The following is a 15,521-nucleotide window of genomic DNA, read 5'->3' as shown; positions in this document are numbered from 1 at the left end:
TGTTCCGACACAGTGCTGAGGTTTGTTGTACAAAATTTTGGTGCAAATTCTGTCCAATGAAACTTTTTGGTTTCAAGGGTCAATATTACAGATCACTGCCATCAGCTCAGGAATACCTTCATGAAGCAGGAAGGAGAGAATTCTCTCAAGCAAGCTGTCAGGAACCCGTGGTGCAGGCTGCAATGGGCAATTCTGGGCAATAATGAGTGTAAGAAGCACAAAGAATCACGAGCTGCTGCACAGGGACGTGCATCTCTTTGGCTGCCAAAACAGCCCAGGCTGGGGGAGGCACAGAACCCTGTCAGCTCCAAAAGGCAGGAGCCTTTTTGGGGAAAAAGGTCCCCCAGGGGCAGGATGGGGTTTAGGCTGGGGTTTAGGCTGGTTTTGTTCTGATGTCTCACACCCTTTGTGTTTGCAGCTGAAGGGCTGGGTCTGTTACCCCAGCCAGGAGCTGCTCTCAGCCTGGTGTGCTCACACTGGGCTGTGAGCTCAGCTGAACCAAAGTTTGAATTCTGTGGGGTGGCAATGAGCTCTGAGCAGGCAGGGATGGGATGAGGGGACCATGGGACACCCAGTAATGGTTTCACAAATGTGCTGCCACATCCTGGGTCTGCCTTGTGTGCCACAAAGATGTCAGATTTTTTGCTTCTAAACAATCAGTTTTCCAAATCCTTCAAACATGAGCTAGCCCTTTTCCTGTTACAGCACAATACTTATAACGAACCCACTGGTACCTCTTAAAATATAATTATAACATTTATTGATCTGTTGTGACTTAGTGCTTCCCTCAGTAGGAACAGTGCTGGGAGTCAATTAAAATGCTGAAGGAGAAATTAACTGAAGGAGCAGATGAACCAAGCAGATGAAAGACAAGTAATTCTTTCTTATCTAGGAAATATTTCTTCAAATAAAATAGATTTGAAAGAAGCATCACTGAGATGTTTAGATGGAGAGAAAATGGTTCCTTAAATTTCTTATTTCCTGGATTTTCAAATAAGGCCTCAACTGTTTGATTCCTCTTGGGAGCTAATTCTTTTTCAGCAATTCAGTAAGGGATACCAGCAAAATAATTTTCAGTGTCTATTTAAGCAATACAGGACTTAAATCTTCTTTATGACGATGTTTCCAAACACTAAACTATAACAAGGAAATAAATTTCATATAAAATCTATTTCTTTAACTTCTGTCTTTTGGTGACTAAGAAAACTCAGTCATATTTTGATCATTTTTCAATTGCTGTAACTTTTGTCTGACTTTGAATGCATTGAGCTAATGGCTTAACAAAACAGTTTTAGGATGAGAGGGATCCAGGACCCAGGGAGAATTGTTGCTAACTTGCTGTTACAGCATTTAATGACTTTAGCAGTGACATCATGGCATGTCTTATGAATTCAATCCCATGTCCAGGAGGAGATTTTGTATTACTAGAAATGGAAATGGAGACATAGTTTTATTTCCTATGTTTTCCAGTTTTACCAGGTCTGTCCAGTTTCTGTTCTGTCATTATGTGCAAGTCCTGATGTTTGTCACCAAATAAACCAGCTCCTGTCCTTTGTGTAGTTAGAGACCTCAGCTCGTGCACAGCATTCCTGGTGCATTAAAGTCACGTTCAAAAATTATTTGAAGTTGGTGCATTAAAAAATATCTGTCATCAAACTACATCAGCAACACTGAATTCCTTTCCATGGCCTTTTTTCCTGACCTTCTCAAATAATACTCCAAAATGCATTAGGATTTAAGGGAACTCAGCTTTAAGCTTTTGTGGTCACGTGTTTACTATTTTTAGACAAATATTCAAGTTAGGCTTCAGAACTTAATTTCTGAAACAAGTTATTTGAAGCATGACCTGAGTTTACTTCCATGTATGAATATTATATGAAAGGATTAAGACTAGCCTTTGGAAAGCAATCCCAGTTCTCTTACAAGACACCATTCCTTTTCTCAGGCAGCTTTGATCTGCTGTTCTTTAAAACCAGGCAGATTTTCCTTTCTTTAGTGGAGGTTTTGTACTGGATATCTGCTTAGGAAACTAAGTGATATATTCAAATTCTTAATTAACACAGTGAAAGGCTCTAATCCATCCAAGATGAATAAACATCCAAATATGAATAACTTCGAATAACTCATAATAATAATAATAACTAACTCAGAATAACTCAGTAAAAGATGAATAATAAAATCTGTGCTGCAAATGATAAAAATATTGCTGTCAGCAAAGAAACAGAATTTCTGAAAAAGTACTGAAACCATGTTTCAGAAAAAGCCTCCAGACATATTCTAGGGTTATGTAAGAATTGCTTCTTATGTCTTTTCCACCTCTGTTCAACTTTAGAGTGGTTCTCCCTCCCAGGACTGTCCCAGTTCACAGCTGATTGCCAATCAGTCCACGTGCACTTCAGCCACACCAAATGTTCACTGTGGTCAGGGGTCTGTAAAAGTGTCAAAGGTGCAGAAAATGTGGGGTTTCTGTCCTGGCTCCACTCCTGTGCCCCTGCTTGTCCCCACTGAGGAGCAGCTGGAAAGGAGGAAGGGTTTTGCAGGGCTGATGGAGACAATGAGGCAGGAAAGCAGAGAAAGGCTGGGAACTGAAAGGTGTGACAGCAGCACAGCCTTGGGGAAGGGTGTCCTGAGGGATTTGGGATGACAAAGTTCTGAGCCAGTGGAGGGGAACAAGTTTGTGTAAAGTCTGAATGAAGTCTGAAATCGTTTAAGCAGTTAGGGAAAAAGAAATAAATAGATGCATCCTTATGAGTTTTCACCCCACAAGGCATAGGAACATGTTTAACCTAAGCCCCACTGAACAGTCATGCACAGAAAATAAAAAAACCCACTTTTTTTCCTTTGACTTATTGACAGATTGATCAAGTCAACATTCAAAAGTGACATATGGAAAAACTTCTAAATTTTTTAAGAGATAATTTTTCATGATGCCTTCTAAAACAAGGATGGAAATCAGGACAGGATCTAATCATATTTCACATCATTTGCAGATTTTCTCCTCACAGGTGCAAAAGTTCTTACAGCCACCACAGACTATTTATTGGCTGGGGGTTATCTGGTCTGCTCTGCACCATTACTTCTGCCTATCAATGCTTTCTGACCTGAGCACACAGTTTGCTTGCTGGATTACAGGAGCAGCTTCAATCCCCTCCTGGTATCTCCAGAGACTCCCTGTGTGTGATATCAGCTCTCACAAGCTGATAACGGTGTCACAAATTCTTCCCCATTTTGATGTAGTGTAATACAAGCTGTTGTACAAGTCTTCATGTCTCAGGCTTTTTGATACAGTACATTTATTTTGTAATTCTGAGAGTTCTCAGACACCAAAATGAACCAGACAAGTGTTGACAGCATGAACAGTAGGCACAGGAGAAAAAAGCAAAAACTGGAACCGAGAATATAGGAATTTTAATTACAGTTTTAAGTATCAGATGTTTTTAAAACATTTTTATTAAGTTAAGATCCTTAAATCCCTTAAACTAAAAGCTGGAATATTATCTGCATTGCAGTTTGCCTTTCTCTTTGGATTTTGCTGGGTTTGGGAGGCATTGGCACTCCTTTGTACCTTTGCTTTGCTCCCCAAAATGCATGGCCTGAGGTGGTTCAAGGAACAGGGAGAACATCTCCTTCAGCTAGAAACGTCTATCAGTCTTTTCAGCCCACATCCAGTGTGATGTTATCAAGCTGTTTTCTCCATTATTGCCAGACCAGACTCTGTGGATGTGTCTGGATCACTCATGAGCAGACACAATTCTCCATTCCTCATGTGATCCCACACTGCTTCCTCCAGAGGACTGCAAACCAGGCAGAGTATTGGTTCCCAATTCTTATGCTTGGGAAAGTATGAATAAATAGAAAAAAAATACTTCAGTCTTCTTATAGGAAGCATTCTTTTCCCTAATATTGATAATTGTGTGCCAATGATCGTTAAATGTTACTAATTGAAGATCTGAAATGGAAGTATTTACTGGAGTATCATCTTTCTGCTCTTATTTTATAAATCTGTATTGTTAAAATTTAATTTAAACTACCATTTCATAGTTGACCCTGCCTCTGACAGGAAGGTTGGGCTAGATGGGCTGGGACTTTCAGAGGATGTCCCCAGCCTGAATTATTCCATGATTCTAAATTGTTACACATGTAATTGCAAAGATGCATGAAATAGACTGTGAGAATCCAGGTTTACCCCAAGAAAAAGGCCTCACAGAGTTGCTGCAGTTAGAGGGGTTTATCCCTTTCTCAGTGACTTTTGAATCCACCAATTTATAAATGCTGGTATTGCTCAACAGTAAAACTTATCAAGAGCCTTAAAAGCGCTGTAACCTTTAATCATGCTTTATTTGCTGGTTTTATTTGTATTGATCCAGCCTGCTTTAAATGGAGTTAGAGAGTAAAACCATCTCACTGCTCATTTCAGAGGGTAAGCCAGCTCCCTCAGATTTCCCAGCTCTCTGAGATTTCCTAGAGCTCCAGCAGCACCGAGCAGCCGGCTGCCTTGAGATGCTGCTGCCTTTTTTCCTGGTGCATATTTTTGCAGGTTATTTTTAGTGCAGTTATTTGTGGTGAGCACTCCAGAGCGTTTGGGAGAAGGTGCTGAGCTGCATTTGCATGCAGGGAGCAGCCACAGCTCTGGGCAGGCTGTGCTGCTGTGGCAGATGTGTGTCCATGGGCTTGGCAGGGGAAGGGACAGGGATTTCAGCTCCTCCATCCCCCTGACCTTGCTCAGCCTTGTCTGCATCGTGTTATCCCAGCCATCAGACTCTTGGGTGGGGCTGTAAATAGAATATGACACACAGACTTTGATGGAGCTGATCTCCCCCTCTGGGTATTTACACTCCAGTCTGTGGGCTAAATTTGGGGACCTTTCTGTCTAAAAATTCTCTGCAGAGGATATACAGTGAGGGAGAGGAAGAAAACCATCACCAAAACTCCTCCAGGGGATGGTGTTCCTTGATATTATTATTCCTTGGACATTTTCCATGTAATTTATAGTATCTTCAGCTAGCTAATGGAACAGAACTGACACTGTCTTAATATTTGACAAGCTAATTATCCCACATGTAGTAAACAAGGTTTTATGTAAAGACTTCACATTTTCTAAAGTAAAACAGAAGCAGACAGCCCTGTTCCTTTTCTGAGCAAAACATTCAAGTGTTGCACACTTCACATTATGCAGTTTTATTTTTGATGTTGTAGTCAAGTAATTAGATCCTGCCTTATCTGGTTGACTTGAAGACTCATTGCATCAACCTTTTGAGAACTGCTGCTGAACATGTAGTGGCCATAAGGATTTTTTTTATCCAAGTATGTTCTGTGGCCAAGTGGGTAATGCAAACTCTTAAAGATAATTCATAAATTTATAATAATTTCATAATATCTATATATTCTCACATATGCATGGATTAGATAAAGATGACTCACCTTTCCTGTAGCCCACAGTAAGTTGGTGTTTGCTCTCTAAAATGAGCATCTGTGGATTCAGCTGTTTCACATATTCTGGCATCACTGCCTGTTTTTATCTTCTGTATTTACCCAGAGTATATTTGACCCCATATAGCCTGAAATCAATTATGTCTCATCAGAAGAGACAAAGAGTTAAGGAGCCTTGCTTTGTGAGGCTGTAGCTGTGTTAACAAGCAGTTTCCAAATGAAAAATGGTCAATTCCTCAAAAGCTATTAGTTCTTGTTTTCCTGCCCCAGAGGATGCTCCTGTGAGTACACAACACTTATTAGCCATGGTTTGTAAAAATCCTACTTAAAATGATGCATTATCTTGCTCTGTGCAGAGTTTTTCTGAGGGGTATTCTTTCTTTGGTAATTTTTTGACAGTGTGAGTGAAGGCAATGTGTTCTTATTGCAGTCTGAAACTGTTCAGATTTTAACAAAACTAGTTAAATCTCTTGCTTCTAGGATTACAAAGCAATACATATATTGGCTGGTTTTCAGTAGTTTTTCATATTGGCACAGTATGTCTACCAACACTTAATAGCAGAAATCATGAACTGCTTAAAAAAATTAAAATATCCAGACAGGTTGTTCTACGATTGAAAGTAAATCTTCTAGATATCCATGCAATATTTACAGGAAGAGTAAGAGGATTGCAAACTTCCTCCTCCCTGTGATATTCCCACATTGATTCTCCAAATGTGCTCCAATGGGGATCAGCTCTACTGCATAGGCAAATTAGGCAAGAGCTGTGCTTTTTATTGGTGCTGCCAGCAAGGTGGTGGAGGTTTTTGGAATGAGCTCTCCTAAAGAAATCTCTCTGGATCTGATCTCTCACTTCATGCAGGCGTACGTACAGTCAGCTGTCATCACTACCTACAGAGCTTTAGTGTACCCAGAGCTTTAAAAAAGGGTAGGACTATCTAATTATATAGAAGAGTCATGAATCTAGGAAGTAATTGGATTATTTTCTTCATGTATTATGCTTCTCCCTGTTTTAACTCCTTCTTTGCTGCCAAGGCGCTTGACTTACCCAATAAAAGTAAAAAGCACAGGATGAAAATTGCTTCAGCATCCTTTCCATTCATCCTTCCCATTCACAACAGAGCTGTGATGAGTTGGCATCACCTGCTGAACCTGAGCTTCAGAGCAGCCCTGGAGGCAGTGTCTGCTCTCCAGCCTGGTGGCAGCAGCCCAGGGGCAGTTGTGGATGCTCTGCTCTGCTGTGCTCTCAGCTCTCCTTCCAAAGGAGCTGGAAAAGCAGCCAGGGCAGGGCTCTGGGCAGCCCCAGGGTGTGCCCTAGGGCTCTCAGCTCTGCTCCTCAGCTGCCTCAGGAGGAGTTCCCAGAGCCAGGAGTGCCCAGCCCAGCACAGAGCATCTGCCCCTGGCAGCATCTCTGCCTGCCCAGAGCTCCAGCCACACTGGGCTAGAACTCCTCCCAGTCCCCCCAGTGTTGCAGGGGGAAGCACAATCAATTACAGAAATCAAAACAAAGCCAAGAATGTCTTTATCACTGAGAATATCTTTAATGCTTTCTGATCTCATCTCCCCACTAATCTGTGTCATTCCTTTGTCCTTTTTCAGCCAATCTAAGTTGAAATTCCTCCTGCACTTCTGCCCTGCTTTTCAGTTCTGTCACCTCTCACTATTTTACTGTCAAATTTCTCTGCATCAGCCATTTTATCATTCTTGTTGTTACCAAGCTTTATGAATGAGATACCTTTAACCTCTTTTTTCCTCACTGAGGAGATGCTTTGTAAGATCCACTTCCTCTGCTCATTTACAATAAACTAAAGCCTACTTCAGAGATGTGGTAAGCAGTGAGCACACTGTCTGGTGGAATCCTTTTGGATGAAGTAATTTATTTATCTACATTACAAATTAAGGAAGTGCTGAGGAACACATGGTACTGTAGTTTAAAACAGAAAGTGGTGTGAGGGTAAAGATATGCAGAGTGAACAATGGAGACAGGAGAGCAGACAGACCAGCACCCAGTTGAGTGCAAGATTGCAATCATGCTGATTATTTTCCTCCTATACTTCTTTTTCCTGGCTTGCTTTTTTTTTTCTTTTTTTTTTTTGTATGCTCTTGATACCATCCATTGTAGGAGAAATTCACTTTGCCTGGCTACAGGAGCCTTCTGAGTGCCATTGACAACACAGAGTGTAATTTGCTTGTCCTAAATCACCCTCTGGAGGGGCCTCTCTTCTCTGCTGAAGCACCTAGAGAGCATTGTCTCATATTATTGGTATCTGGAATTAGTGTCAATATTCCATATACTGCACTTCTCTCTCTTTCCTGCTGTGTTTTCAGATAAGTATGGAAAGCATTTATCAAACCCAGGGAATTGCTACAATTTCAGAAATATTTTGTTGAATAGGAACTCGAGGATACTGGAATTCAACAGATAATGCAACACTAATTGCAGCAGTTATGACTTCTAATATTATTTTCTTTACCTTTGAGAAAGTTGTTTGGGGATTTTTAAATCAATGGGGAGAGCATAATGTATGGCTGAGAGAAGGATTGTTAGTATATCCTCTTGTGTAAGGACTTGTACTGTGAGCAATAGTATTATCATAAAAACACCAAAAATCAAACTTTAATAAGCATCTATTTTGTCTTCACTGATACAAGCACCTTTATTACCAGAAATGAAAGCATACTTGAGATTTAGTTCCTGCAGAGTTGAGCCTTTCAAGGTTAAAAGCGCAGAGTTCAGACCACCATCTCTGTCTCCATCCCTTCCTGGCTGCATTTGAGGAGGTTTCCTTGCTGCTCCCAAAAGCTCTGCTCCACCCCTTGTCCCGCTCAGAGGTGGCAGCCTCCCAGAGCTGTGCTCTGTCCCTCTGTCATCCCCACAAGGTTTTGGCTGAATGGTTGGCATTTCTGTGCAGGCTGTGCAGAGCCCAAAGCCAACAGTTCCAGCATTTCTGAGATGTATTGTTTCCGTGATAAGCTCACGACTTTCCTATGAGTTACTCCAAAGGCTCAAATAATAAACATGCAAATGATGTGTCAAGATAAGACCCAAATGAAGCTTTTTATCCTACCTTGAAGAAGCTCAGATTGGAAGTGGCCAGCTTTCAGATAATGCTGCGAAAGGATCCTGACTTGTGGAAGGCTTTAAAACAGCAGAACAGGCAGCGCACGGGGCTGTTTTCTCACATTTCAGTGACAGATTATTTCAGAGAACTCTCTAGCCCATTTCCTATTTCCTTTGCCCTTGGCCTGCTGAGCAATATTTGCATTTTCCCTACAACATATCTCCTCTCTGCACGGAAGCTTCTGATAGACGTTTTCCGTCGAACTTCCCTCAGCATCCACATTAAACAAACGCCTTTGCCAGGGACCATTTCCTGAGGCCTCCTCCACTTTCTGCTGCTGGACAAGGTCCTGCTGTCCCAGAGCCACCTGGGACTGCAGGACATTCCCCAGTCTCTAAATGTCATTATCTCAAAAATCACACCGGGAAATCTCCCCAGAAATCGAAACACTCCTTGAAACTATAGAAACATTTCCTGCAGGATAATTGCAGAGTGAAGAAATAAAAATTAGAGATAGACTTTGAGGGGGTTTTGTGAGCTAAAGATATCCTTGGAGGAGCAAGATAGAGGTACAATATTATGTATTTTATGCCCTGCTGTTGGTTGGTGATTAGAATCGTAGCAGAGCGCACACCAAGATGAATTATAGTGAGACTCTTTCACAGCAGCTTTCATTTGTTTTACAGAATAATATTCAGCAATATTCCCCTTCCAGCCTGCTAAAAGCTTTTTGTGTTTTCCATTTTCCTCTGAGTCAAAGGTTTTAATAACTTTTCAGTTGTGACAGTTGAGATTCAGGTATTTTTGTACACATTTAAGCGGCAGCTAATGATTTATTAGAGTTTTCCTGTGAAAATGAAGTTGCTAAGCTACATTCATGTTGCAATTAACCTCAAATTTAAAAATCTGTTAAAGCAATCCTTTCAAGATGGCATATAAAATGCTGCCCTTTAAGGTGGCACAGAAAAATTTCTTATCTTTAATTTCTCTTCAAAACATATTTTATAAATAATCCTAAGGTAGATCTGGCCTGTACTATAATATTCACCCAAAAGGCCTATCTTGAAAAGCTGGTTTTTTCTAAAAATTAAGTAATGCCTACAAAGTAACTTTTTTCTTGTCCTAAATTTCTCTTTTGCTAAAAACTGCAGGCAAATGCAAATCTGTTCAATGTACTTCTCCATCAAGTATTGGAGTGTCTCAATGAATTTGATTTTACAATTTGAACCATTTTTCCCTACAGAAAAAAAAAAAACATATTCACTTTTAAATGTGCTCCTTGAGTGCATTTTTCATTGAAGGGTTTTACAAAGCATTACCCCCAGTGTAATGTATTTTAGCTCATGTACTGGTGCCCACGTTCCCTCAAAGTCTTGTGAAAACTGATAAAAAAATATGCAGTGCTGGCTTACCAAGAATAATTTTTAAATCTCAGTAATTTATCTTGAGAGACTCCACAATCAATATCATACAGCACTGTGAGCCTGCTGCTTTATTATCCTTTTTAGCCAAGTGTGGAGAGATAAAGCATTGATTTTTGTTTGCTGTGTGTGCTGTAAAAACAAAGGAGAAATGTCATTTTTGAATGCCAAGGTTATATGAGTATGGTTTTATTGATTTTCAATTAAATAAAAGTTATGTAAGGCAAGAGTAGACATTGCTTTGGGGAAAAAATAAATGCCATTGAAATAAATTTTAAAAAAGTCAAGCAATACCTTGGAAAATAATTTATGGCAAGTTCATCTCCCCAGCTGAGCTTTCAAAAATTGTTTTTCTATTGGATTCAGAGTAGTGTAGTTTAGATAATACTGCACAAACTTTAAATAAGTAAGGATTGGCAATATGAAAAAAGAACAGTACAGCTCTTTATTTTAGAGATTTCCTACTTTTGAGTGTTTTTATTGTGATGACCCAGTGCATTACAACTGACTTCTCAAAGAAAAAAAATCCTGAGATATTTAATATATTCTCTATTTTTCCCTATTAATAACAATATCTTCAAATTTTTTTATTTGCTCATTAAAGTAAATTTTATTCATTCAGAAAGGCCATTTGCTTAAATCTGTGGTGTCTTGTAGGACCAAGCTGTTGAATTTTAACACAGGAGGAAGGAAGCCACCTGCTGCTGAGAGGAAGAAAATAGAGTTCTGCTGTAAAGGCTGTATGGCAGGGGCAGCCTTTAATTAGAGATAAATATGCAGGAGAAAATCCATCTTTAAATGCATTTGGAATTGGATTTGTTATCCCAGTGCTACAGAAACACTGGGGTTTGATGTGCTCTTCAAGCACAACCATGCACTGAACTGCACCATAACCTTTAAAAAACAGGAAGGACTTTTAGGGACCTTTAGTTCTAAATTTATCTTTTCCTCCCTTTCTCTTTAACTGTGCACTCCAGAAATGTCACACATTTAAATTACTAGTGAGGAGTTTCTGTAATCCCACAATGCCAAGAATTTATCTGCTTCTACTATGAGAGTGCTGTAAAACTTCAAGAATTGGAAATGAGGGTGGAGAGTCTAAAATATATCATTATGTATATATAAAGTTTCCATAGATTGTGATATATATAGATACTGCTTATAGTATCTCTATATATCTCAGATTCTCAACTTCTTGCATATTTTTATAAATGTATGAAGTAAGAAACCTTTGTAGAAATGCTCAAATAGGCAGATTTGAGAAGTCAGACACAATAATCCCAAACCTGTTCATCCCTTTCAAGTTTTGCTGACCATATGCTTTCTGCCCAGCACATTCTGGTCATCTCCTGAGTTTTTCAAAGTAGCTCACAAGTTATTGTATTCCTTGCCTGCATGGTGATCAAAAACCCTCAGTGTGTCATGGATGGAATTAGCATCTGCCATCTGTCCTCAGAGGGATCCTTATCAGCACATGGGGGAAAGAATTCCTGTGAATGCTCTGGTAAATAAAATAAGATTTAATTCCCTTTTAGCAGTTCTTGGGAGCAGGAGAACCCAAAAGGTGTCAGGATTGTGGAAAAGAGAGCTCAAGATAGTCAGTGAATAGAGAACAGGATATATTTTTAATGTTTAGGTGGTCTCTTCTGTTGAAACACTAAATGAAAATTTTATCTTGACAAAATTATCAGAACAGTTTTGTCACGAAATAATTCTCTGCAAATTGTTTCCTGTTATTTCCCATGTTGCTATCCTGATACAGTTATAAATTTCTCCATCACCTTGGCATAGATAATCAAAAACTTATTTCCCCAAGTGTTTTTTTTAACTCTGGGTAAATTTTTACATGTCCATCAAAAATGATGAAAATTTGAAAAAAAATAGAATCCCTTTCTGCTGACAATCACTTTATTCTGCAAGGTAAGGATGTTTGCAGGAGGACTTGAGTTATTAAGTGACACAAGGCAATGGGAGAATTGCAGGGAGGGAAGAATTGAAGTTTCAAAACAGCCTGAAGAGGAAGGAGAAGAAGTTTTAGACAAAGAGCAGGGTGAAAGTATTGTGTTGTATGCAGGAAACGGCTTCCTTGTGTCTTGCTAGTGCTGTGATATCACTCTTACGTTGATAAAAATGAACATTTTTGGATCATAATTAATAAATAGGTTCAAAGGTGCACCTGCCATCAGTTTTCTGTGCAATCAGAGTGACCTACTGGATTGTAAATTTTGTTTATCTCTGAAAGAGGCACATCTGTAGAGGTGATGGGTTTACAGAGTCCAGGTTACCTTTTTCTCTGTAAATAAGATCACTTATGAAACATTAATTGTAATTAGAAAATTGGATCTCCTTTGGATCTCCAAACCTACTGAGTTTTGTATTTAAGGGATAAGACCAGGTTAAATCTGTAGTGGTTGGAACCTGATTTTCCTTTCATTCTCAATGTGAGGCAGAGCTGTGTGATGGCCCATGTTGCCTTTCAGATGGAATTGGTGGCTTAGAATGTTGTAAACATTGGGAAGCAGACAGCACAACGAGCTCTTCTGAATTTGCATTTCCAGAATTCCATAGCTCACGAGGTTTTTTGAGAATAAATGTTCCAGAAGTGTGGGGGCTGCCACACTGCAGCGTGAACAAGCATTGGTTATAAAGGTGCTGCCACTTTGGACTAGAAATAATAATCTGGGAGTTCCCAGAATCGAAGAATAAAAAGCAGAAAGTTCTAAAATACCAAGTTCCTGCGATGTGAAAAATTAATTGTTTCTACGACAGCACGCCTGGCTGAGCTGCCATGGCAACAATTGCCAAAGGCACGCTCCCTGATCCAATTTCCCCTCAAATGAAAGGTGCAGTTGGGATGTGCTTGCTGCAGAGCCACCCTCTGTGGATGTGTGCTGTGGCAGCACCAGGCTCCAGCTGCAGCAGGGCAGGATCCTCCTGCAGCCAGGCACTCTCTGCAGCGTGAGATTGTTCTTGTGGGGTCACACTGCCATGGACATCTGCTCCATCCTCAGGGAGGGGGGGTGGGAAGAAGGAAGGGACACTTTGGGGGATAATTGCTGCTCCTGCCACAGCCCTGGTTTGTATTTACTCTCAGGGAACAGCATGAAATGCAACCAGATCATAGCATGAAATGCAACCAGATCATAGCATAAAATGCAACCAGATCATTGCATGAAATGCAACCAGATCACTGCATGAAATTCAACCAGATCATAGATTGAAATGCAACCAGATCACTGCATGAAATGCAACCAGATCGTTGCATTAAATGCAACCAGATCATTGCATAAATGCAACCAGATCATTGCATGAAATGCAACCAGATCACTGCATGAAATGCAACCAGATCATTGCATGAAATGCAACCAGATCACTGCATGAAATGCAACCAGATCATTGCATAAAATGCAGCCAGATCACTGCACAAAATGCAACCAGATCACTGCATAAAATGCAACCAGATCACTGCATGAAATGCAACCAGATCACTGCGTAAAATGCAACCAGATCACTGCATGAAATGCAACCAGATCATTTCCTTCGCTCTGGTCCTGACGCTGTGGGATTTAATAAATGGGCTCCAGCCATCCTCAGTATTATGTAACTGAAGGGTAATCTTAAAATATCACAGTTTTTACTGGAAATGTACAACCACAGAAAGAGAATTTGTTGTTTTGAATGAAAACTCACTGTCTTGTGTCAGAAATTTGCTGCTTTTTGCGCTCTTGGTAGTTTAGACACTCTCTGGGCCTGTGCCTAAATAAAACCCTGGTGGGTTTGGATTCAAGGGTTGGGTTTTGGATGATTTCTAATTTTTAACTGAAGGGGTCCCTCTGCTGGCTCCTTCCAAAATTCCTTTCCACAGTTTGGAGGGGTTGGCGTTGATACCTTTGAAATCTAAGTGCACCTTTAGTAACATAAACAATTTTCATAATGAAAACAAGAAAATATTTCATGGTGTGTACAGCTGTCTTCAGATGATTTTAGAAATAAGTTTTATAAATTTGCAGGAAAAAGATTGTTTTTTTCCTAATGGTATTTTAATGATAAATAAAATACACCATAACTGTATTTGAAGAAAATTATAAGACTAATACCCTTCAAGTATGGACAATAAAGATATTTACCTGGGTGAAGTAATCTCCCTGTCTTTGTTTAGAACCTAATTCCATTTATGTGTTAGATTGCCTATATATCTTTCAAAGATATTTAGAAGAGAAACATGTTAATTTTTTGTGTTTATCCGCATTATTTGATTTTAAATGAATATCAGAATTCTGGTTTAAATATGGGTATTCGCCCTGGGCTGGGATTTTGGGGATGTAGATTAAGTTTTTAGTGGTTTTGATGAGAATTTCTGTAAAAAGCACTGAAACATCAATAATAATGCTTGTAATGCATAGAAAATTAGGTAATGCTTCAATGACACAAGGAATTCTGTGATTTCTGTACCACAGAAATCATATTAAGAATTTGAGTGCAACTGCTTAGAGTGGAAACTGTTACTTTTGAAAAATGTCTTTTATTGAAAAATAGGATTATGAACACACCCAGGGATGGGGACTCCACCACCTCCCCAGGCAGAACATTCCAGAACTTCATCACCTTTCTGTAAAAAACATTTTCCTGATATCCAACCTGCATTTCCCTTGGGGCTGTATCCACAATTCCACCCTGCTGCACTGATGGGAACACTCCCAGTGAGCTCCTTCACCTCAGGGCAGGAATGGGATCAGCTCAGAGCATTTTTGGGTTGTGCCTCCTCCACCTCGGGGGGTTCAGGCTCTGGGGTGGCCTCAGTGCCTGGGAGCCTCTCCCAGGAGCCAGAGACATTTCCACCATCCTCTACCACTGTATCAATAAGGGAAAGAAAAAGTCCTCAAGTTTATTCTCTCATCCCTCTGCCTGCTTCTGAGGCATTGTTTTAGGTTAAAATTTGGTTTTTAGTAGTGAGCTTTGTCTGTGGGCCTTCAGGAGAGTAATTTAGTTTTCCCAGAGTCCTGAGAAAAGCTCTGAAATCTTCCAGGGAATTGCTAGACCCTTTAATTTTGTCACTTCTGGAGCCAAGGTCAGGCAGCAGAGGCATCTGAGGGGATGGGGATACAAAAACTGTGCTTTTAGTGACTCATGATTCTCATTAGAATGTGCAAGGCAGGTAATTCCATAAGGAGTGGCAAAGAGTGACTAACAAACCCCTTTGTGGGGGTTGGCCTTTGATGCAATGATTCTTTCCCAATTAACTGAATTTCCAGGGGCCTCTCTGGAGCCTCAATACAATGAAGAACTTGTTTAGCTTCAAGCATGTTCTCAGGTCCCTCCCCTGGTTGTGTATGGCACAGTGCTGCTGTCAGAGCTTCAGCATCCAATTTCAGACCCCAGCATTATGTAAAATATAAAAATAGCCTGGTGCATGCATTGAAATGCCACATGCATTGCAATCCCAGGCTTTTGTCACCTCCTAATGAAGCTGGGCACTCAAGGCAAACTCTTCCCATCACCCAAACCCACTGCTGTTCTCCTTGCCTTGGTAATCTGTTCCTGACAAAAGATAAACAAACTCTGACCCAGAGAGTTAAATAGGTTTATATGTCTGAATCAATACACCTAA

This window comes from Fringilla coelebs (assembly GCF_963513975.1).
Source record: "Fringilla coelebs genome assembly, chromosome: 11".
Lineage (NCBI taxonomy): Eukaryota > Metazoa > Chordata > Aves > Passeriformes > Fringillidae > Fringilla > Fringilla coelebs.
The sequence above is the reverse complement of the archived record's forward strand: the minus strand, read 5'-3'. Positions refer to the sequence as shown.